Here is a 23,010-nt window from a genome sequence, read left to right as displayed (position 1 = left end):
CATGTTTAAGCTTCATGGCGTCTAATGTTGAGTTTCTTCTGTAAAGTGTATCTACAAGACCGGGCTAATGAGATATAGTATTGCCAACGGAACCCTATGATCAAGAGCACACCTGTGTTCAATAGCAGTAATTAAACTTAAAGGGGGTAATGAGATAACAACCTTAATGGTCAGTGCTAAACTCTTTCAGTCATGTTAGTGACACAAGTATAATGATTAGCTCACAAAATTAAAATGGAGTACCTCTCATGCTGGAATTGAATAATATGGAAGGCAGAGTCAGGGCAGAAAGTGATGAATCCATCATGGTTCTGTATTTTAATATTGCAGGAAAAAACAGTCTGCAAGGTTTATTCAGCTCGATGGAAAAATCAGATATCTTCCACTCTTTGTTATGAGTATAACCACATAATACAGTGATATGGTCAGATCATTACCTAGTCTCATGTTCTTTTTTACCTACTGGTTCCTCCTGCAAAGCTCGCCCTCCTAAGATGCCTTTGCGCTCCTGGCGCTCAGTTGATCTAAAGGCACTTACTGATCAGATTGTTTATAATTGTGCCCCCTTGAAGCAACTATCTTTATCCTCACTGTCCCACTCTTTAACCACCGTGGCCGACCTTTTCGCCCCACTGAAACTGATTCAAGGCCGTAGACTCCCCTCCCAACCCTGGTTTACTAACCAGCTCAAAACAGCTCACCTCCAACTCAGACAAGCAGAACGGAAATGGCGTACTGGCTATAACCCAGTGCTTAGAGATCTATATAAACTCAATCTGTCCACATACCTGGCGAGCGTTAAACTGGCAAAATCCTCCTTCTTTGCCCAGAAAATTGAACACGCTCTGTGCAAACCAAAAACTCTCTTCTCCATTGTGCATTCGCTATCCTCTTCGGAGACCCTTACCTCTATGGTTAAGCCCTCTCAGGAACTGTGCAATGACCTGGCCTCCTTTTTTACTACTAAAATTGATGCTATACGAGCAAACATTGCTAAATCTCTTGCGATATTGCCTCCTGAAACCCCCAGCTTTGTGCCTTCTACTGATACCTTGGTTAGTTGGTCCTCCTTCCCTCCATTTACCGAGGCAGAGGTCTTGACAGCCATTTTGAAGATTAAATCATCATCTCCTGAGGATTCCATCCCAGCCTCTATTATGAAGGCTATTGCACCTGACATACTGACTGAGATCACATTGGCAATAAACAACTCGTGTCAGTCGGGATTTGTTCCCCCAGAACTGAAATCTGCAAGGGTTATTGCCCTCCTTAATTTCCGCCCTATTTCTCTGCTTCTGTATCTGTCCAAACTGCTGGAATCACTGGTCACACCGCTTCTGTCCTCTTTTTTGGAATCTTCCAAAATATTTAATCATTCCCAGGCGGGTTTTAGGCCTGGGAGAGGTACGGAAAGTGTCCTTGTCTCGGTGCAGGATGACATGTCCAGACTTGTCGATGCTGGCGGAGTTGGGGCCCTGATCCTGTTAGATCTCTCCGCCGCTTTCGAGACGGTGGACCACTCCATTCTTCTCTCTCGCCTCTCACAGATTGGGATATCCGGTGCTGTTCTTGCTTGGTTTACTTAGTTTCTTTCGGATCGCACACAGACCCTCGCCATGCCACCGTTTCTCTCCCCTTCTTGTTTTCTCACATGTGGTGTTCCTCAGGGAGCCTCTCTATCGCCAATTCTGTTTAACATCTACATCTGGGCCCTGATTTGTCTCATCCGCTCTTATGGGCTAAATTGCTACTCGTATGCAGATGATACCCAAATCCTGATCCGTCTGGACCAGGATCAGTCCGAGACCTCTGTCTCCACGACTGCCTTAGAGCAGTCGGAATCTGGATGGATCAGAATTGGCTAAAGTTAAATCGTAATAAGACTGAGGTATTGTTGGTAGGCTGCCCCCCTAACCCCTCCTTGTGGACCCCTGCTTTCTGGCCCTCTGCTTTGGGCCCGCTACCCAATCTAGTTGGAAAAGTCAAGAATTTAGGAGCTATCCTCTCCGCTTCTTTGTCAATGTCTAAACAGGTTGCGGCCGTGTGCCAGTCCACTCACCACCAGATCAGAATCCTTAAGAGGGTCATGCCCCTGATCCCGGTAGCCCTCCGCCCCCCCGTGGTAGCTGCGTTAGTCCTCACACGACTGGACTACTGCAATTCGCTCTATCTGTCTCAACCTATCAGCCTTATACACCGCCTTCAGCGTATGCTGAACCTGGCTGCTAGGCTGGCTACTGGCTTCCCTTATGGTGCCCACATCACGCCAGTGCTTTGCCAACTGCATTGGCTCCCGGTGAACCAACAAATTCAGTTTAAATCTCTGTGCATTGTTCACCGGGCAATTCATGGTCAGGGTGCCGAATATTTGCAGCTTAAATTCACCCGATACCGTCCAGACCGGGACCTCCGCTCTGCTACTTGTAACCTGCTTACTGTCCCTAGGTTTAACCGGGCAAGGCTCATGGTAGAGCCTTCTCTGTTACCGCGGCCATACTTTGGAACAGCCTCCCTGAATCTCTTAGGGCCACCGTTAACCATCATGGATTCAGAAGAGCGTTGAAAACCAACCTGTTCTAAGCCGGACCACTCCATTGGTCTTCTTCGACTGGGTAGCTTCCTTTCAGCGCCATGATGCCTTTGGGCGAACACGCGCTTTACAAATGTTAATAACATAACATAACATACCAAACGACTTCCTTTTGCTGTAACATGCAGGATACTCCTGAAAGGACCTTCTTGTTAGGGTAGCCTCCATCAGACATTGTGTATGGGGGAGAGAGAGCCTGCAAATGGTTTCATGTGTGCACCATGCTAGTGTGCATTGCATCTGTTCAGAAGCATCAAGTAATCTTACATCTTGCAAATTCATTGGGACTTTTCAAGTCAAATTATTTTCATACATTTTTACCTATTCAGATAGTTTGTGGTTTTCATCTCTTTTGGGATTGTGGAAGGTTTCCGTTCCCCCACTTAAATTAATATTACACGCAGGCGAATTGTCTAGTATTTCAATACGAGTGTGTATATTTACTAAAGCATCTTCTTTTTCTTAAATTGCTAAATACATTTTGTGAAATGTGCTCCTAATGAAGGGATTAAGTCCCAAAAAGCATTGAGCCAGGGACTGCAAGATACCATTGAATTGAATAATGGATTACTTGTTTATTTGCCCTCGAAACTATAACTCTTAGATACATTACAATTTAACTAATATTACCTTGAATGTACTCAAAACCTATTGAATTCCTTAATGGTTGACTGTTTACAGTTTGATAGTGTGCAGGGGACGGGAGTATCCTTACCTCTAGGATACTTGCATTCTGTTTTAGATACTTTACCACCTTTGTGCCAGTTTCCCTCTTGCACCTTTAATTATATGGAATCTCTGACACTTATACAGTAGAAACCCTTTTCTTTTTACGTAATATCCCATTAAAAACACGATACAAACAATACATTTGAAAGCCAAATGTAAGAAAGATTGCAGAGCACAACCAGTAAAAATGATCAGTAAGAAGAGATAAGTAGGTTGTGGGGTTTTGTTTTTTACAGGGACAGCATTTACTCGTTTGCAAATGAAAAGGAAACCTTTTGGAAAAACAATTTAAAAAGTTGAGCAGGACAAACGGTTTCGTGGAAAGGCGAAGGAAGGACCAGCAGGTGAATAAAGGGTATCAGGGGTGTCTCTTCCCGTTATTACATTTGAAACAAAAAACGTGACTTCAAAGTGGGTGCTACTTGAGTTAGAAGATAGGTAGAGGATAGGAGATAGGAAGCGGCAAGAGGGTGGCAGGAGTGCAGCTGAGGTGAACTCTTTATTCAGAACAGGAAAATTAAAAGCGCAACCAGATAAAAAATAGCACCCTTCATCAGACGGTTGAGACTAGCACATTGTCAGAAGCTACTTCATGTTTATCAGCCTCAATGCTGTGCCATGGTCGTACAGTTGCTCAACCAGAGTTATATAGGCCTACTTGTATGCATATGGTGGAACCAATACAGAAGTATTCCCTAGGCATCTAAGGTGCCATGTTCAAATGTATCCTAGTTGTGTCTCATGTTTGATAGTGCTTTACTGACTTGCATACAAAGTCAAAAATAGGTTACCACTGTTAGAATGGTGAAATATACAATATTGGTGGAATGTGCCTCTTGTTCGATAATAGGTACCAATCCTTTGTACTCAGACATCCAAAGTTACCTTAAAAGTGGGGTTCTGAAACCTTTTGTCCAACTGTTCTATGTTTGAGGCGGTATAAGCAGTTTGTCTTCTGGCACTGTTGATGTGGTTGCCTTGAAAGTCCCATGCTCAAAGTGGGTCATAGTGTTTAATAAATTCTATATTTATTTTCAGACCATCATTTTTCACGTTGAGAATCTTCAAATATTTGAGCTCCTACAATTTTCTTTGTGTGATCCTTGAGATGCTGACTTTCAGTACCATCAAAGACGGGTCCTGCAGTGTGTGCCTATCCTGTATGAGGTGTTAACGAACTGGTGTTTTTGTTTTGTGTTCAAGATAGTTTGTCTTTCCACGGTTGTTATTTCACATACATAGATCCTTGCAAATCCCATCAAGAGATTTTCTATGTGAGCATTTCTTGCATTGGATGAGGTATACCGCATTGCAATTGTATGTCTCTTGTATCTGTAACGTGTGGTTCTGTAGAGTTGTTATTGCTGATTTGGTGCAGATTCTGCATCTCCTAACATTGCACAGGGATGTTCCCTGTCTCATTTGTTCTTAATATGGTAGACATGTGCTTCTGGTGAGGTGCCGTGCTAGATTTGTTGGTTGCTTGGATGCATGTATTATCTTGTGATTACCATCTGATGAAGCAGCCTCTGCGACTTCAAAAGCTTATGCATCTACTATCTCAGAATAATATTTTCAGTTAGTCCAATAAAAGGTATAAAAACTTTGATTTGGTTTGATTTTAAACCTGAACTAACACTGCCGCAAATCCTTCCCCCGACAATTCTCTGAAAAGCGGCTGGATATTTCCCTGAAATAATTCAGAGGTCTTAGATGTTAAGTGGTGGCCCAGGTATTTCATGGAAGAGTTTGTACATCTGAAGGGAAAATCTTCTTCTATGTTGTGTGTAGTCTGGGATCACTCTGAGATAGTGAGGCCTTTTGATTTCGCTTACTTTATAGTGAAAACAGAAACCTTTTTAGAGCTCTCTAGCACTTGAACAAATGTAGCGAGGGAGCTAGTCTTCATTATGAGATATATCAGGACATTGTCCTCATATAGATCATTTTTATGGGTATTTTGGTGTGCTGTTATCACCTGGATATTCTCGTTGGATCTGGTTCTGCAAGCTAGGGGTTTCCTAGAGAGAGCAAAAATGAGATATGAGAGAGTCCGATATGTGCCTCTGGAGATTGGATTTCTTTTCTGTACGGGTGCCATTTAATTTAATTCTTGTATGTAGACCTTTATAAAAAAAAGTCCAAAGCCACAGGCTATGATTACCCTGTTGAGGTGCATCCAATCAACCCTGTTGAATGCTTTATTGGCATCAAAGTGCTACTATTGTGAAACCTTCCCCTGTCCGCTTGGCCCATTCAATCAAATCAATTATTCGCAATCTGTTGTCTCTGTTTGCGATGAAGTCTGACTGATCGATCCCGCTCAGTGAGGCTCATATTAGTCGTGTTGCCAGGAACTTAGCATAGATTTTGCCATCTGTGTTTATCAAGGAGATCAGTCGATAAGCTCTACAGGCTGTGCATTCTTTGCCTGGTTTCAGCAAAAGAGTAGTTAATTATTTAGCCATTACGGGAGTTACTTAGTCAGGTGCTTGAAAATAATCAAATCGCTTTAACATTGGTTCTATCAGTTGCTTTTTAAACACTTTGTAAAACATGGGAGATAACTCTTCAAGGCTGGTCTTGGAATGTGTTCCTGGGGATGGAGGGGATGGCCTCTTCTACCTCCTCACTTGTAATCGGGGAGTCTAGTATTTAACTTTCTCCCACTGTTGGATGGCATACTCGCTGTGGCTGGGGGGTGGGGGGGTTCTCCCTTCATCAGATGGCTGAAGTTTGCAACCAAAATATTGGCCTTTTCTCCTCATGGTGCAAGATAACCTTTGTGTCTTTCAAACATAGTAGGACATTTTCGGGATTTAAATTTCTTTAGTATATCAGCTAAAAAGTGTATTGGCTTTATAAAATCGGGAGAAATAGTTGTACTTGGTTTGCAGCAGGCTGTTGGAAGTCTTTTCCTCCAGGTGACCTAGTTGGATCCTTGCTATTTGTAGCTGCCGGAATGCTTTCAGAGGGGCGTTGTCCTTCTGGGCCTTTTCTTCTAGCCGAAGCTCTTCCTGTAGTTACTTGCTCCCCCCCCCCTTAAGTTTTACGTAGCCGGATGCCTGGCTGGTCAGTTCACCTCTCAGTACTGCTTTATGTGCCTCCCAGAGTTTTTTTCAATTGGACATATGCATATTCTATGAAAATGGGTTCATGAAATCAGTGTTAGCCGATTTCATGGACCACTGACTGCCTGGACAGTGAATACTGGGTTGGTGAAAAGCGCAATAAGCGTTCTTTTTTTATTTGTTTTATTAAATGGTTTATTTAATTTGACAATACAGCTTTTTTTTTTTAAACCGTGTGCAATCCGGAGGTAGGGGAAAGGTTGGGGGGACATGTGGAGTGGGATGAGGAGAGTGGGCTTAGGAGTTATGTGGGGTGTGGGACTGGGGTCACGGGGCATATAGGATATTGGGGCAGGAGGGAGGAGCCCCCACTCAGTTCAGATAAAGTAGGCTGTCTGAAGCAGTGAAAGCAGGAAGTGAGTGGGGGGTTTGTCAAAAAGGGATTTGGCGGGAGTGAAGAGAGGGGGGTTCAGTGGACAGTATTCTACAGGTGGAGGATTTGGGAAGCTGCAATTCGATAGAATCACATTGATCCCTCCAGTTCACTTTGCAGAGTTATCCTCTGGGAATTATGTAGTAATGACCACGGAAATCTCCATCCTTCTTATTGGATCTTGTTAGCATGGTGTCTTTCACCAAAGAGGTTTTGGCTCATCTTATCGACCATCACTCCAACTGTCACCGCAGAGTGATCAGAAAGAACCCAGAGGCCTATATTTGCCTTCGAGAGGCATGGAATCAAGGCTACTGACATTAGAAAAAAGAATCGATGCAGTAGTGGACTCTATGCACGTGGGGAAAAGGTATAGTCCATTTCTTTGCAAGATGGAAATGTAAAAATGTCTATTAGGCCAAGATCCCTCTGTAATTTTGCTACTGCCTTTGCCTTCTCAAAATCCGCAAGAGAATGAGGTTAGAGATTTGGCTGTCAAGGAATCTACTGCCTTACTAAAATGGCCTCATACCATGATTTAGCCCTCTGGAAAGGCTGCTAAGATTGGCAAAAGCTGCTGAAATAAATCCTCCTTTTTTGCTTTTGGTGCTTTTTGGGGTCATAAGCCACCAAATATCACCAAAACATTGCTACAAGAAGAAAGGGGTTCCAAGAAGCAGCATTTGTGGTTGGCATGACAATTGCCAACGCACGCAGACATAAATGTGTTAATTCCTGTTGTACTATGCAAATGTAATCCAATAGTGGCTTGTTTATCCTATTTTCTACTAATCGGGATTACTGTCATGTCTGTGTGACTTGCAACGCTGGAGTGCGTAGTAATCTCTTTGTGAGACACAGGGCCTCATTATGAGTCCGGCGGTAGCCGTGCCAGTAAAAACGGCATGGCTGCCGCCATAGTCCTTTTTTCCGGCACCCGGTAATGGGGTCTTGCGGTTCCGGTAATTGCGCATTGCCGGGCACTGGAAAATATTACTCCCCATCCACATTCGAGTCCCATTGGACTCAATGAGAATGACTAATCCCCCACACTAACGTGAGATGGGGGTTTAGATTCTATTAAAGACAAGGAGGCGATTATTATGCATTACAATCTTTACTCTGAAACCACAGCAGCAAAGAAAAAAACTTTTACAAACAAAAAAGTTGTAAAGAACAGAACTAAATGGAGTTCAATGTCAATGTATGGGAGCTCCCCTATCCATCATGGAGGACAGGTCATGCCCTGCAGGCGACCAATGAGCAGGGACCCTTCCCCATATAAGTCCATTACTCCAATCCCAACCCCTCTTTCTGTAGCTGTCTTGAACCAGACGTCCACTGCACAGATCAGACGATAACCGATGAAGGCCAATCCAGTGAAGCTCTCGTACCACGCACTCCATAACTTGTAACTGCGAGCCACACTCCTGATCAGGACCTTAAACCATAGCTGTAAAAAACAACAAGCAAGAAGGGTGGGTGGTTGGGCAGAACAACAAACCAAAGAATGTTTTCACTTGAACCACCTATGTACATGCATATCACAATTGACATCATATCATATCCAGGGTGGGAGGGTGGGATAATAATCGCCTCCTTGTCTTTAATAGAATCTAAACCCCCATCTCACGTTAGTGTGGGGGATTAGTCATTCTATGACAGGACAGGAGGCTCATATTATGCAAGTTCAAAGCCCTTGCATCTCATTAGTACAACATGATCCATAATAGAGCCAATATAATGAATAATAAAATAATAGGAAAGGAAACCTTAAATGTTTTCATTAAATAATCAGCTGACCGCAAGAGAATTGCCCAAGACTAGGATGCCCGAAAAACTGTCTTATAAGGCATAGACAAATCCACTGCAAGAAAACAGGAACATGTGTCAATTCCTGTGTTCCTTACCAGCCACCAAAACCAACTGGTTAAAAGAGGGGATAACATTGAACAAAGTTATCCTATACTAATAGGTTAGGACAAAACTCATCTGAAATCAACACCTCTGTTGTCCAATCAAACATTTAAAACACTTAAATTCATACCCTTTTTGGGAACCTAGAAAGCAAACCAAAGAAAATAAGCACCTAGCTCTCCTGGAGATAAAGAAAAGTACCCCATAGGGGTGAAAGTCTTGTAGGTTCCATCCCATGCATTAAAGGAAGATAATGCATTAGAAATAGGGCATGTCGCAGAACTACACTGGGAACCAAGAGGGAAAGACAAATCTTCAAAAGGTAAAATGGGAGTACATTTTGTAATAGGACAACCCATCCTGAGCAGAGCGGAAAAGCAATAGAATTAACCCACAATTGTCTTCAGACATATATGTATACTAAGGAGGGATGTCTTCTGGAGGCAGAAACAGAATGGAAGAGAGGAGCCCCACCCGAGAAGCTAAACCCATCAAACCGCCAACACGGAGACCTTCAGACCTCCGTAACTCTTGCAGAAGGACTCTGCTACATGACAAAAGGCAGATATTAACAAACCTGATCCTTAAGAAGGCAAACTTGGCAAGGAGAAAAAATGTATCTGACATCCAATCGCCACCATTATAGTGATATGTAAACTCCCTTGTAGATATGCCCGGTGTTTGAACCTTGATCCCTCCTCCCTGGAGATAAACCCCTAGAGGATCAAAACTAACCGAAGGAGGACACCAAAATTCCAAAGTCTTAGCAAGACTCTAAACTGCAAAGAACTAATCACTAAACAGTGAAGTTGCACACCAGAATAGGTCCAGCAAATATTTCAGCCAACTTACAGATCCTTGAAGCTCACAGCACCTTCAGCTGGCACCTTACTGTAAAAACAAACTCTTGTGAAAGAACCCAAAGGACCACCTGCCATGCAGGCGACTATGAGAACCACGTCAGTAACTAAATATAAATATCCCAGCCCTCTGGGAATCATAGCGGCAGACACCTTCTGATAGTGAATGTATAGACGCTAGAACACATCAATAGAGAGTCAGGAGAACGTGGATGGGGAATTAGTATCACTCCCAGACCCCTCTATCCCACCAAAGGATATTGAGTCCTCCCAAAAGAGGAGAAACCTCCCCCACTTATCCAAGGGAAACCTTGCAACCCAGAAGAAAGCTACCCTGAGGACCCCATTAAAGCACCGCTTTACACCCTTAAGAGAAATAAATACACTATAGCACCTCTAACCAACCCCTGACCGTGGACAGGATCAGCTTAACTTCTTGAAATACCAGATATTAGCAGAAAGGAAAGTAACTGACGGGAGGGACATGCTCAGTGCGAGTCTGCACTGGTCACGCGTCAGAACTCCTGTAAAAAAGGAAAACGGAAAACCATCGGGTGTTACCCCCAGACGTGTAATAATATGATGCAATCTCCCCCAGGGATGGCGGGAAGGGAATGAGGGGGAAAGGACTCTGGATAATTATCAATGCCCCGTAAATGTAAGGTTGAGAAAGAAACTGGGACCACTGTCCCCTCAAACCCTGAGGACTGAATCACTGTATTCATGTGAGGCTGACTGGCCACTAAAGGAATCAGGGAATGAAAAACTAAGCACATTGTCCATAGCAAACCAGTACCTATACAGTACGACGAACCCTCAGGTATACAAGAGGTGCTTACTTATCGATCTCAGCAGGATAAAAGACAGATTTAGACCTTTCTAAAGTTAGGAACCTTCATCAGTAGGGTCAGCACAGATATGAAAACAGCACTCTATTTGGTGCACTATAGAAAAATATATATGTATAAAGAGGTAAAGCAACGCTCATGAGGGTACAGAAGCCTACTTGTACTCCTCGAGCAGAGGAGAAGTTGCAATATACTATTAGACAGCAAGCTGAACCATAGGCCAAGCTTTGGGAGGAAAACCATGGGGCAGGCGCCATAAAGTTATTACTTGGCAACTCATCTATCAGATACCATCAAGTGTTTCCAAACATTCCATCCAAGTAAAACACGGTTGCTCAACTTGTCATGCAACAAAAACTGAACAGTTACCCTCAAGCTGACCCGGTCTCCACCAAAATCCAATAGAATAATGGATGTCCAATGGAAGAAAAGTAGGGGAGAAAAACATGTCCCCACTAAAGAGCCTTAAACCCTGCAGACCTCACTAGAGACACTCTGTTTTCTCCTCATGTTGAGAGAAAATACTGTAGCTTAATCAGCACGGGTATTGGGTGGAGCAATTGAGGTCGGGGAAGCAAACCTAAGGAAAGGACTGAGTTGCCCTGAACTAACTAAGGTAAAGGGCGACAGAATTTTTAACTAAAAGACGAAGGATAATACCAGAGAGATGGTTAGAGAGGAAGGTACAACTCCTCCATATGGGTCTGTTTACAACCACTTCCACACTCTCTTTTCTTCAAAGTACTTAATAAATAAATAATATATAATATATAAAATATATAATATATCCAACGAAGAGGGGTTATGCCCTCACAGGGGTCCGAACCCCAGGCCCTTATATAAGCTGGTACTCACTGAGCTATCCGGGCCACTGACAATTCTGAAAAACGCAAATGTGCTCCAGTCAACACTTAAACATATTGTTTATCAAAAGCGTACACTGAGCAAGTGCACCTCAACTGCTCACCCCAGCAGGGTGTGGCAACTAATAGTACACGAGGGAGCACCTCGCAGTATAAACCAGGCGAAGCCTGAAACCGACGGTTACTGCACGCCTACCAGAACAAACAATGGCGTCAGCCATATGCAGCACTTAAACAAAGCTGCCGACCTTAAGGGAGTAATACACTGAGCAAGTGCATCTCCAACTGCTCGCCCGAGCAGGGCGTGATAATCAGCAGTATACGAGGGGGTAACCTCGCATTAGAACCGAGCAGGTTATGGTGCATGCCAGTTAAGGTAATTACCCAAGTTGCCGACTTTAAGGGAGGAAACACTGAGCAAGTGTACCTCAAACTGCTCACCCTAGCAGGGCGTGGACCCAGCAGTATACGAGGGGACCCCTCGCAGAAAACACAGGCAACCTTGCCACCGAGCAGGTGACTGCACCTTTCCAGGGAAGATAATGACATCTGCCACCAGCAGCCCCTGAACAAAAGAAAACTGTCAAGTTTAAGGTAGGAAACACTGAGCAAGTGCACCTCCAACTGCTCGCCCGAGCAGGGCGTGATAATCTGCAGTACACGAGGGGGTAACCTCGCAATAGAATTCAGGCTGAACCTGAAACCGAACAGATGGCACCTCAGTGAAGGCAAATCACCTAACTTAAGAAATAAGTAAATAAATAAACAATAAAATAAAAACTGCAGAATTGGCACTGTATGAGGCTCTGCAGTAGGCGAACCAGTGTTAATATAAGTTGAAATATCAATATAAACACAAAATAAAATATCAATTTTTAAATATATGTATACATAAACATTCATATTCAAAAGTAATTAAAATTACATATAATCTTGTTAAAGTGGAAAAATGCAGACTGGGCTGTCTCAAGTGGTCTCGCATAACTAGGGTGAACAGGGCAACCCGGATTCCATTTGAGAAACCCCTCTTGGATTTGCATGGTTGGGCGGTATGGAAAATAAAATTGTAATTATTTACCCCAACACGTTCCGAATTTAAAAGTTGGAGGATTGGTTCGAACCTGGAACCTTCCAAGTACCAGTGACAACCCCTACTGCCTGTGCTACAGAGACTGGCTTCAAAATAATAGAAAAGAAGGAAACATAGGAAATATATAGGACCAAGCACACCCGCAGCACCTGGCAGTCCCAGGTGTAATTCAAAGAAAAAAAAGAGGCGCAAATTAACCATACATACATTTTTTTTAAAATATCCATGATGTTCCGGACATTGTATTGAACTCGTAGTTTGCCAGTCCGGAAGCAACGGTACCGGCAAGCTTACCGGCACTGTTTCCAGACGGGCAACCTTGTAAGGACCCCCACTCAGGCAGCCAGGCAGGCTTCCCCTATCGCCTTGCCACCTCCTGCAGCTATTTGCGTTGCTTTCCTTGTGAACAAGTCGGCGCCATGGCGGTGATGGACAGAGTGGAGTCCAAGCAGGAGCACTACTTTCAGCAGAACGGCCGGTAATTAATCTGCAGGGCAGCACAGGTTTATCGGCGGTGGTGGTAACGTGGTAGGTGTTGTTGGAGGCGGTGGCGACGGAACCATTACACGAGTGTCTGCCATTACACTCTGCTCGGCCGATCACTTCACCCACCGCTTGTTTTTTTACTCTTTTCCTCTGCGGGGAGCTTTGCGAGCAGTGGGTGCGTTAGGAATTGTTACTGCAGCAGGAGCAGCTCAGAGAGGTAAACAACACCCTCCTGCCTGCACTGCGCCTTCACTGCCAGGACACTGGGGCTTCATCACACCGTGCCCCGGCGTGGGCACACTCTCCTGATCACTCATTCACACCAACTGGTGGAGTCCCTCAAACTTTCGTGGCAAGCCTTTTTGTCCCCACATTATTTGGCCTGGGCAGGGATGAATGGGAAAAATATGGCAAGCCCTGAGGCTGCTTTGGCTCAGCTGATCAAAGAGGTGGTTCTTGAACAGGACTGGATAAATTAATTAAATGCGAGGAGGTGGCGATGTTCACATAGAATCCGCTTTCTTAACAATTATTTTGACCTAGAAAAAGTCGGAAGCGAAATACAAAGACATTGTTGCCGATTTCTCTTCACCAGCCGTAATCTCGCCCACTCTTGCTCCTGAGGGCAGAGCTCGTTCGAGAGATGTGCAGCGAGGTTACAGCAGAGGTGTCAACGTGGAAGGGCTTCAACATGTCGGTCTGTGTGAAGTTCATCAGTGTTGGGTTTGTGAGCCGGAGGGGCGGGGGGGGGCTGTGATCTGTGCCTACTGTTGCAGCTGGTTTAAGCTGGGTAAGGGGGACGAGGACCACGGATTAGTTAGAAACGCGGGGCAAGGAATGTATACAAGAGGGGTTGTGTTATTGAGAGTTAGCCTGCTCTCTGGAGAGGGACACTCAAGCGGGGTGGGGAAGTGGAGCACCTTTTTCTAGGGGAGGAGAGGAGGTTTGTGGGAGGCTTCTGAGAAAGATCTGTCAGTAACGCAGTTGGCTGAGAAGTGAAATAATGATCCGAGTGACAGTAGCGCTGATCAGTTCGAAAGCTGAGGTGGCTGGGCTGCATGTGGATTTGGGATTTTTGAGGCTACGTGGAACAAAAGATATGCGGTCTCCCCAATGTCCATATTTCTTGACATCTTTGGAAGTAATGCAAACAATGAGGTCACAGGGAGTGAAATCAGCCTTGGACACTTAGACACACATACGTCTAACAAAAAGAGTATGATACTTGTAGCCTTTCACCGCAATAAAGAGCTACCCATTCAGTTGGACAAACTGAAGGGTTTGGCGTGTTAAAAGGGGTTTTAAAAGGCCCTAAAGCAAAGGCTAGGTGCTGGGCTGGGGAGTGGTGCCAAGAGCACAGCCTCCTTCTAAACAGCGACCAGGGCCTGTGAGGTCTCCAAGAGCGCGAGGCCCTGTGGAGCCCTTGCCTTGGGATGCCATCTGTAGACTGCTGCGGAGCACCCCTTATGGTCCAGTGTCCCATAAGAAATCTCCATGACGAGTATGTCAGTTTAGGAACATACCAAAGGCCACATTTATTAATTACATCAATGAAAACATCTCAAAGATCTTAATTTTTGTCAAGCATGCTAAATCAAACATTACATTTAAAAAAGAAAATAGTATCAATCTTCTACATGTAAGCAATTCATCAGACCTGACGGGTGATTGGGCCCACTGCCAACCAACCTGCTCTGAATGCCAGAAAGGAAATATTCCATTAACTCTCCCTGCTGGGCTGGCACTTTCCCTTGGTGTCATTCTTAGGCCACCCTGCACTTGTAAGGACCGGATCTGAGATATCATGCTCCTTCTCCTTTCAGCTTCGCCCACCCTTTATCTCAGGCTTTGATGCTAGTTAGTGGTGGCAGTAGGCATACCACCGAGCCACTCTACAGCAGTACGTTTTTCTCAGTATTTGCTGTTTTGACAGTGCTGATGCACCCTGAGATTCTTGAAGGCCACTGTCCATTATGGGTGTCCTTCATTTTTTCTTTTCTTTTATTTTTTATTAGCATTTAGTTTATTACAAATTTTGCTAGACAAATCCATCCATTAAATAAAACCAAAAATGAAAAACAAGAATAAAGAAAAACAGAGAACACATCAGGGTATAGAGTACATCAATCAGGTACTTTATGAACACAGCTATTTTGCTAGAGAAATGTAGCATGCTCGGGATTAGCTCAGAAGATAAAGCCCCGATCTCTTTTTGATTTAACAAGTCCCAGACATTTTTCCGAGAATATTATTTCCGTAATGTTAATGGCGATCTCATCAAACGCGCATTGGTCCCTCCATAGAGAGACTCCCACCAAGCCTCTACATCCTTTCCAAAAGTGTTTTTCATGCGCTTGTATAAATAAAGTGTTCTCCGAGTTCTTAATTCCAGGCAGAAGAGGATCAGGTGTTTTAATGATTCCGGCTGGACTTTGCACAGATGACATCTATCGTCCTCTGCCATCCCATATCTATGCAAAGTGACTTTGGTGTGAAGAACGTTTAAGCAGAATCTCAGGAACAGATCTCTGTGTTTGGCGCTTGGCAGTTTTTTCAGATATTGTGGGGTAATATTTGGTTAACCACTAAGGGTGCTCCAGAGGGTATGAATCTTTGACTTGGATCTCTTTCCTTCCGTTTCATACCAATCAGCCGCCCACACTGCGCTCTTAAACAGCAAGGGGTTTCTGCATAAGATTTCAACTGAAACACCCAATTCAGACAATATTTTCAAAAAATGTTCTCTCCACTGGTTTAGAGGCCAGTCGAGCATATACCCTTTTCTTTCATCCTTATGATCTTAAATTATGGCACACACTCTGACATGTTGAGTTTACGGAAGGTTGACAGGGTTTTCTAAACGATTCTCGCATGTAAAGATAATAGACCCAGTTCATGTCTTATAATGGCCATTGGTATCGTGTTGAGTAGTCTTAAGACCTTCTTCCAGTATCCGCTCTCTAATCTTTCCCAACTTTCCCATGGTATTCCCAGTCCGGCCTCGGCCACGTAGGTCAATGACGGTACAACCTTTTGGTTGTAGAAACTAATGACTGGGAGTAACGAGAATTTTCTATATTTCTTCCCAATCATCATTCCTTGTGCGGCTAGTTGTTTCACTTTTCTATTCAAACATGAAGTCCATGGTTTCTCATACCCACTCATACCCTCTAGTACTGATCATTATGCCTAAATACTTTATTCAACTCGCTGGTTTTATTTTGTTTTTACCCAGTTTGGTTTCCTTTTACTTGAGTTGTTCATCTCCAGAATGTCATTCTTCCGGTGTTGATCTTCAATCCGTTCTGTTCTACATACATCTGTAAGGCGTCCAATTTTCTCTGAAGCCCAATAGGGATTTTGTCTAAAAGAACAAGATCGTCTGCATACAGTAACCAACCTACAGACGTTCCGTTGATCTTAGGTGGGCGGATCGTGGTGGATCTAACCCATCCTTCATAACAATAATGTAAGGGTTGCAAAGGATGGGTGCCAGAGGACAGCCCTGTTTTGGACCTCGATAAGTTCTTATCTCTCTCAAGTTCCCAGCTTGATCTAGTCTAATTTGCAGGACTGTCCCAGTATGCAGATCCTTGATTGCTGCGACTAGATTCTTCGGGCATCCCATTGTTGTCATTTTTGCCCATAGCCTTTCCCTATGAGTACTATCGTAGGCACATTTCATGTCAATACAAGCCAGTATAAGTTGTCATTCCCTTTTAAGGTCTTCATGTTGAGGAGATTGATTAATAATAGATCCAGTTCGCAGCCCACAAAACCCGTTTGCCTTGGGTCATATGACTCTGACTTTGTCACCCAGTCTTTTAAGCGTATCAGTGGGACACCAGCAAAGATTTTACCCAATACGTCCAGGAGGGCTATTCTATAGTTCTTCAGGTCTCCTCTATCACCCTTCTTATAAATGGGAACAACCACTGCTCGCTTCCAGGATATTGGGACTCTGTCACATCGGGCAACCCGTTTGAAAAGGATCAAACAGAACTCCGCCCAGGGTTCAGGTGCCTCCTTTAACATATTCGTCAGCCCATCTGGGCCACGGGCTCTGGAGTTGCTTGCTCTTACTATAATGCCTTGAATTTCTTCTTTAACAAAATTAATTAGCCATGGGTCTTTTAGCTCCGTATCTCGCTCCTTCGTCTCTGTGTTCCTCCCGGCGAAGAGGGTTTCTAAATGGTCGACCCATTTGCTCTCCTGTATTGGGTTTAGTTGGAGCAAGCTGTTATCGATGCCCCTCTCATTTACCAATTGCCATAGATGTACTGTTTTTTTTGCGTCAATGGCCCGCATCAAGCATTCTGCATCATTTTGATAGAGGGCAGCTCGATGTGATATGAACAAATTCCTGTGTTGTTGTTTCCTTCTTTTTATTGCCTGCCCCCTGGATGTAGCGGGAGAGCCCTTAGTTTCCTAAGATCACGGTCAGCAGACGTTTCTTATATGTGATTAAAGGGTCAGATATGTGCTTAGGCTTGAACACATTTTTCAGTGTTTTATTTGATACCTCTCTCAAGATGGCTAAACTAGGTTCAGATTCAACTCTGTCAGGCTCTATCTGTCGCCAAGCTCTTAGTCTCTCTGTGAGTTGGAGTACTTTCTCAGGTTTGATGCATAGTCTATTCTGCTTGGTTCTACAGACAGATTCTGCTTCCAGAATTTTGATTTCAGAGTTTTGGGGCAATCTGCCATGGTCTCACACATGTCAGTACCAGGAGGTCGTGGTCTCTGCGTTTTGTTGGTATTACCTTTAGAGATGATATTGTTGGGAAAGTTGAGCCTGCCACAAAGAAATAGTCCTAAATTGCACTTGCAAAGCTTGAGTGCCAGGTTGAGGCACCCATCACCCTCCACCTGGCCGTTGACCATGTGGATGTCCCTCGTGGCCGTTTCTGCCAGCCACTCCTGACATCTGATGCTCTGTTTCCCTTTCTTTGTCTCGGACTTGCCAGCATTTCTCAATATCGGTTGCAGGCAATCGATATTTACATCTCCACAGATGATAATCCAGGAGCCCTCCATTTTCACATGAAGCCATTCTATCCATTTCATTACACAATTGACAAAAGAACGATTATCCTTGGCATTAGGGTTCCAGTACAAGTTGAATACTGCTAGGTTCCTCTGTTCTTCGACAGGGCCATCTGTTAACTTCATTAGTATTATTTGCGTTAAGGGATTTGGATATATTACTCTAAGACCTTACCCAGAGAATGGTTGTTTATGAAAGACCATAGTCCTGAGCTTGGCTCACCACGTACCCCTTTTGTTGCCTTGTTTAAATAGCCAGTATAACCATCTAACAATGGGTCTCCCTTAACCACGATTCCTGCAGACATATTATGTCCAATTTGACCAAACCAGGATCAAGGGCCTGGAACAGATGTATGAATCCTCTTGTTGTCCACGATCCAATCTGTAGCTTTCCTGGATCATTCCGGGGGTATAACACTTAATGCTCTTGGGAGCCAGTCCCAAGATAGAGCTATCTCCGTAATGGGGACAATGCAGCTTCCTTTGGCGTTCTCTTTATTTATTCCCTGGATAGTGATCTTCAAGCGGTCTGGACCGCGTAAGATTACGTGGTTGTCTCTTTCTGGCTTGCCTGTTCCTCTGGCGTCTGTATTTTGAGTTTTGCTGCATTCTTGCGCTTCCTCCCTTTATTTGTCATGTAGGGCGTCAGGGCTTTGAGTAACTGATGTTTTGCACACTTTTAGGTCAAAGCCCAGGGCCCGCAGATCGTCATTTGCCTTCACCAACAAAGTTGTCCAGGCCGAAGATGCCATAGGCAAATATACTCGGTCATTTTTGTGTTCATTTGGAAAATCCACTATTCTGATGTCTTTTGATTCCATTACACGTAACTGAGGTATGTGGTGAAATACACTCTATATTGGCTCGATTCAGTATTAATCCATCATCTGCTTTAAGCACCCTCTCCAAGATCACTTTTTTATTTTTCCAGTATGATGTTAGGCTTTTCTGACAGATAAAACTTAGCAGATGGCTTCATAATTGTCTGGCGGCTATGTCTCTGTCATGGTGACTCCCGGTTCCCGATCGTGCGTACTTGCGAGATTGTTCTATCATTCTATTTAATAATAACTGTCTCCCAGAACAGGATGTTTGTTTGGTAGTCACTCTTGCCCATTTCACCTCTAGAGTCTCGAATGGGGTGTTATTGGATTTCAGATGTTTTGTTTGCGGTTCCTGCAATTTTCTTGTCGAGTCATCGAAACTCCAATTGATGATTGATACGTAGGTCTCTGCCGAGGCAAACGACTCATAGTCCTCGTAAGTGGACAGTTGCAATAAAAGGTCCTCAACATTTTCTACGTCTGTGAACACTACTTCAAGTGACAGAGATATGCATGTTCTTACCAGAGCTTTGAGCATCATCAGGGGCGTTTTACAACCTCCTGTGCTTTCCGTTTCTGTTCCTTTTGTAGTGCCAGGTTGGGCATCTGAGACCATTCTTAGATTCCTTATAAAGTATCTTGATCCTCCGCCTTTCGTTTTTGCTGTGGGCGTGTTCTGGGATTTTACCACTAGTACATGTTTATTCTTCCTTTTTGCTTTAGTTGGAATCTCCATCTGTTTTTGGGCTTCCTTCCCAAAAATATGGAAATGGTCTGTGTTGGCCAAGGCGATCCTGTGGTCATCCTCAGGCCCATCTGACTCGGTTGTAGTCAGCTCGGAACTGCATCCACATGTAGCCTGTGGGCTACTAGTAACAGTTAGCATCTCTCCCTGCTTCCTAATTTTTGGCTCAATGCTACCGCCCTGTTGTATCATTGAAGTACTGGTGGTCTTCTGGATGCTTTCTTGATTCCGGCTCCTTCTGGCTTCTAACGTGGGCTCCTTTTCACTGATGGTAAGCGTACTTGATTGTGCATCCATCCCTACAGTTTGACGGCCCTTAGTACCTTCCTCCTGTGGCCTGGTGAGTGCTTTCCCGGGTTCATCTTGTTGTTTCATTAGTTTGATTGTATCCCTGAAGCACTCCAGGAAGTCGTTTTTGTCAACTATAGCTTCTTCAATTAGGTCAATTAGTGTTTTAAAGATCCCTCCCCCTCTGTCTCTTTTTCCTTTGCTCTTCTTTCTTGTGACACTTCAATATGAGATTCTATAAAAATGACTTTGGCATGCATTAAAGCAAGAAGGGTGGATTGATCCTTGAAATTATTACTCAGATTTTCATATAATTTCAGGAAGGGGGACAGTGTGATGGTGACCATGGATCCAATTGCGGCTTGTAGTTTTGCACATTGTTCGTCCCACCTGCCATTATCCATGCCCCTTTCCATGTTCTTTTGTGCGTCTGCAGTTGGATTTCTCTGCCCTTTATTCCTGTGCTGTTTTCCTTCTACTTCCAAGTCTCTGTCTTCACTTAGTCCACACTTGAACTTGGTGTTTGCAGTCGTCATTCCTGTGAAGCCCACGGGTGCCTCTCTTTATGCATCTCGCTTGCTAACCTCTCTGCCGTCTCAGGTGGTTTCTCACGGAGACCTGTAACAACCTCAACTTTGTGATTTTTGCTTTTTGCAAGAAAATGGCAGATTAGATTCAGAGTCAGTCCCAACTTCTGATATTGATCTCTTTCCAGCCCTTTCGCGAGGTGGGCTGCAAGGTGGGCTGCAAGAGAGCCCTTCTCCCTATTTGGGTACTCCAACCGGGTCCTGACTTTGGCCCATGTTTGAATTAGCCTTAGGCCAGAGGACTCCGTTATTGGTCTCCTTTATGACCTCACTGCCATTATCAACAAGCGATTCATTAGAATGTTGATGGATTTGGACTGGGGGTGCACCCGTTATTCTGCCTTCTGAACCACTCCTGTAGGAGAGCTCCTGCCCGCCACAGGAGCAATTCCGTCCGCGTTAACCTTTTGTTGTATTTCCTGCGTATGATTATCGGGAAGGTCAGCGCTTAAAAGAAGGTCTGCATCTGAAAGTTCATGCCATTTGCCCTCTTGGGCAGGTCTAGTATACATTTTGGTGGGATGTTCCTCCAACCACACCGTTTAATTCTTCTCATGTTGAGTCGCCAGGACTATTTCCCTCAGTCTAAAATGGCACTTTATGTTCTTAAATTTTGAGAGTGATTTGGCCCTTAGCTTTTTCACTAGACACTCTTTTTTTCCCCTTAATAGCGTTCTCCGAGATGGACGTATTCACATTATCCCCTTCTTTTAGGGTATTTTTAGCAGGTTTGGGTTCTGTGTCTTCACAATTATGACCATCTTGTGAGCCGCGCGCCTTATCAGGGGGTTGTCTGCTCCCCCCCCCCCCCTTTGGCTGACAGTCAGTCCGCGGTCCATAAACATTGCATTGTCTGTTGCCTCACGTAGAGGGCCTGTCTGGTCATTGTTTGAAGGGCTGCCTTGAGACATTTTCTCAGGCACCGGTTGCACTTGCATTCGGAGTTGGATTGGATCGCAGGACTCGGTCAAGGGCGAATCTTCGCTAAGGCAAGCAGGGGTTATTTCAGGGTTGGGAGAGGAGGTAGGATTTTCTGGGTTTTCCCCAGAGGAGGCACCCCTCGGGTGTTGCATAGGGAGGGAGGGCTCTACGATTACAGGATCACGTGAGATTTTAGCGGATTTAGCATATTTAGCAGCTCTCATGTGGGGTAAAAAAACCCTGCTCCCCCCGTTACCTCCATTGATCTTAGTCCTTGCTTGACTTCAGGTCCTCAGTAGCCCATAGGTTTCTCACGCTGCCTCCATGTCCACGTCCATAGCCTCCGCAAACACTCTGTCAACACTCTGCAACGCTTTCTGTATGCATATATCATGACACAATTACGTACCCAAATCAGGCCACATTTCTAAAACATAAATATGTAAGCCAACATTTTTTAAATACAATTTTTCAGAGACCACTGAACAGCATAGCCGTAATTTTAGGGGGGGGCAAGTGTGTGTGCCCCCACCTTTCGCGGCACACCATTTTGTCCACCACATTTGTCAGGGGCCCCTTTCCCCCCTAAAATTCTTTAGCAGAGTTACTCCACTGGGTGTGATCTGCACCCATCTATCATCTGGCCCCATTTCCTTTGGTAACTAAACAACTTGTGCATGTATGCATACATATAATCAGCAATTCATTTTTATAGTGGATACAAGGTTTTTGGATTAATCATCAATAAATGCAATTTTGAATGGATTGTGTCTTCCTACGTATTCCTTATCTTTGATATATCCATTTCCAGCTTGCTGGCCTCGGAATTCTTTTTTCAGTAGAGGGCTCTGCGCGTCGATATCCCTCGAGTTGATGTCCCTTGGAGGCCTCCATATCGACGTCAACGTCATCACAGGTATAAATAGCCGTGCGCAGCATCCTTTGCTCAGTTCCGTTTTTCCGAGCTTCGTAAGCCTCGGAGACGTAACGCTTGGTTCCTCATTGAATCAAAAACTGAATTTTCGTGAAGAGAAAATATTGAATTATTAAATCCTCAATGGCATCTTCATCGGCTCCATCTATGCCCAGATGCGGCTTTAAAAAATGCTGGGATTATGGGACAAAGATGTCCTTGACTGATCGCCACAGGATCTGTCTATGGTGCCTGGGCGCAGAGCACCTGTGTTCAGAGTGTGAAGAATGTCTTTCTATAACGGCGAAAGCCATGAGGGAGCGCAGGGGGAAGCTGCAGAGAGGTCAGACTAAAATCTGTTACCCCTTCAAAATTGACCTCTGACGAGTCGGGATCGTCGTCTCCTCGTTGAAAAAGAAAGCACTCCTGTTCAAGAGCCCTGAGTGGATCACACCACTCATCTGCTTCGAGACACAATAAGAAGAGGCGCCTTAGATCGCCCTCATCTTCGTTCTCCAGTTCCCCAGAAAGTCGCTTGCCCCACTAAGTACAGCTCCCCGGCTCAGTGGGAGAAATTTTGTTTAAAAAATGTTAAGCGTCTTTGAGAACGCGGCCTGCCCCCTTTCGGAGATACCTAGAGGCGATACCCCGGGTAAAAAACCTGATCAACATAAAAGCCGTGAGACGTCGACCTCTGCAAAACATACTCTTCGAGAGCGTCATGAACCCTCGAGTAGAGAAAAAGCCTCTTCAACGAATAAGACGTCGACCTTACCTTCGAAGTACAAAACTGCAT

The 23,010-nt window shown here is 44.4% G+C and overlaps 1 protein-coding gene across 2 annotated transcripts in view; it reads left to right on the top strand.

Annotated features, from left to right (window-relative positions):
- The window catches only part of LOC138455450 (deoxyribodipyrimidine photo-lyase-like), a 392,352-nt gene that overhangs the window by 96,427 nt on the left and 272,915 nt on the right, over positions 1–23,010 (top strand). The gene's annotated exons all lie outside the window — the stretch shown is intronic.

This window comes from Ambystoma mexicanum, chromosome 1p (genome assembly GCF_040938575.1).
Source record: "Ambystoma mexicanum isolate Mex_15411 chromosome 1p, UKY_AmexF1_1, whole genome shotgun sequence".
NCBI classification, from domain to species: Eukaryota; Metazoa; Chordata; class Amphibia; order Caudata; family Ambystomatidae; genus Ambystoma; species Ambystoma mexicanum.
This window is presented reverse-complemented; position numbering and strand designations above follow the sequence as displayed.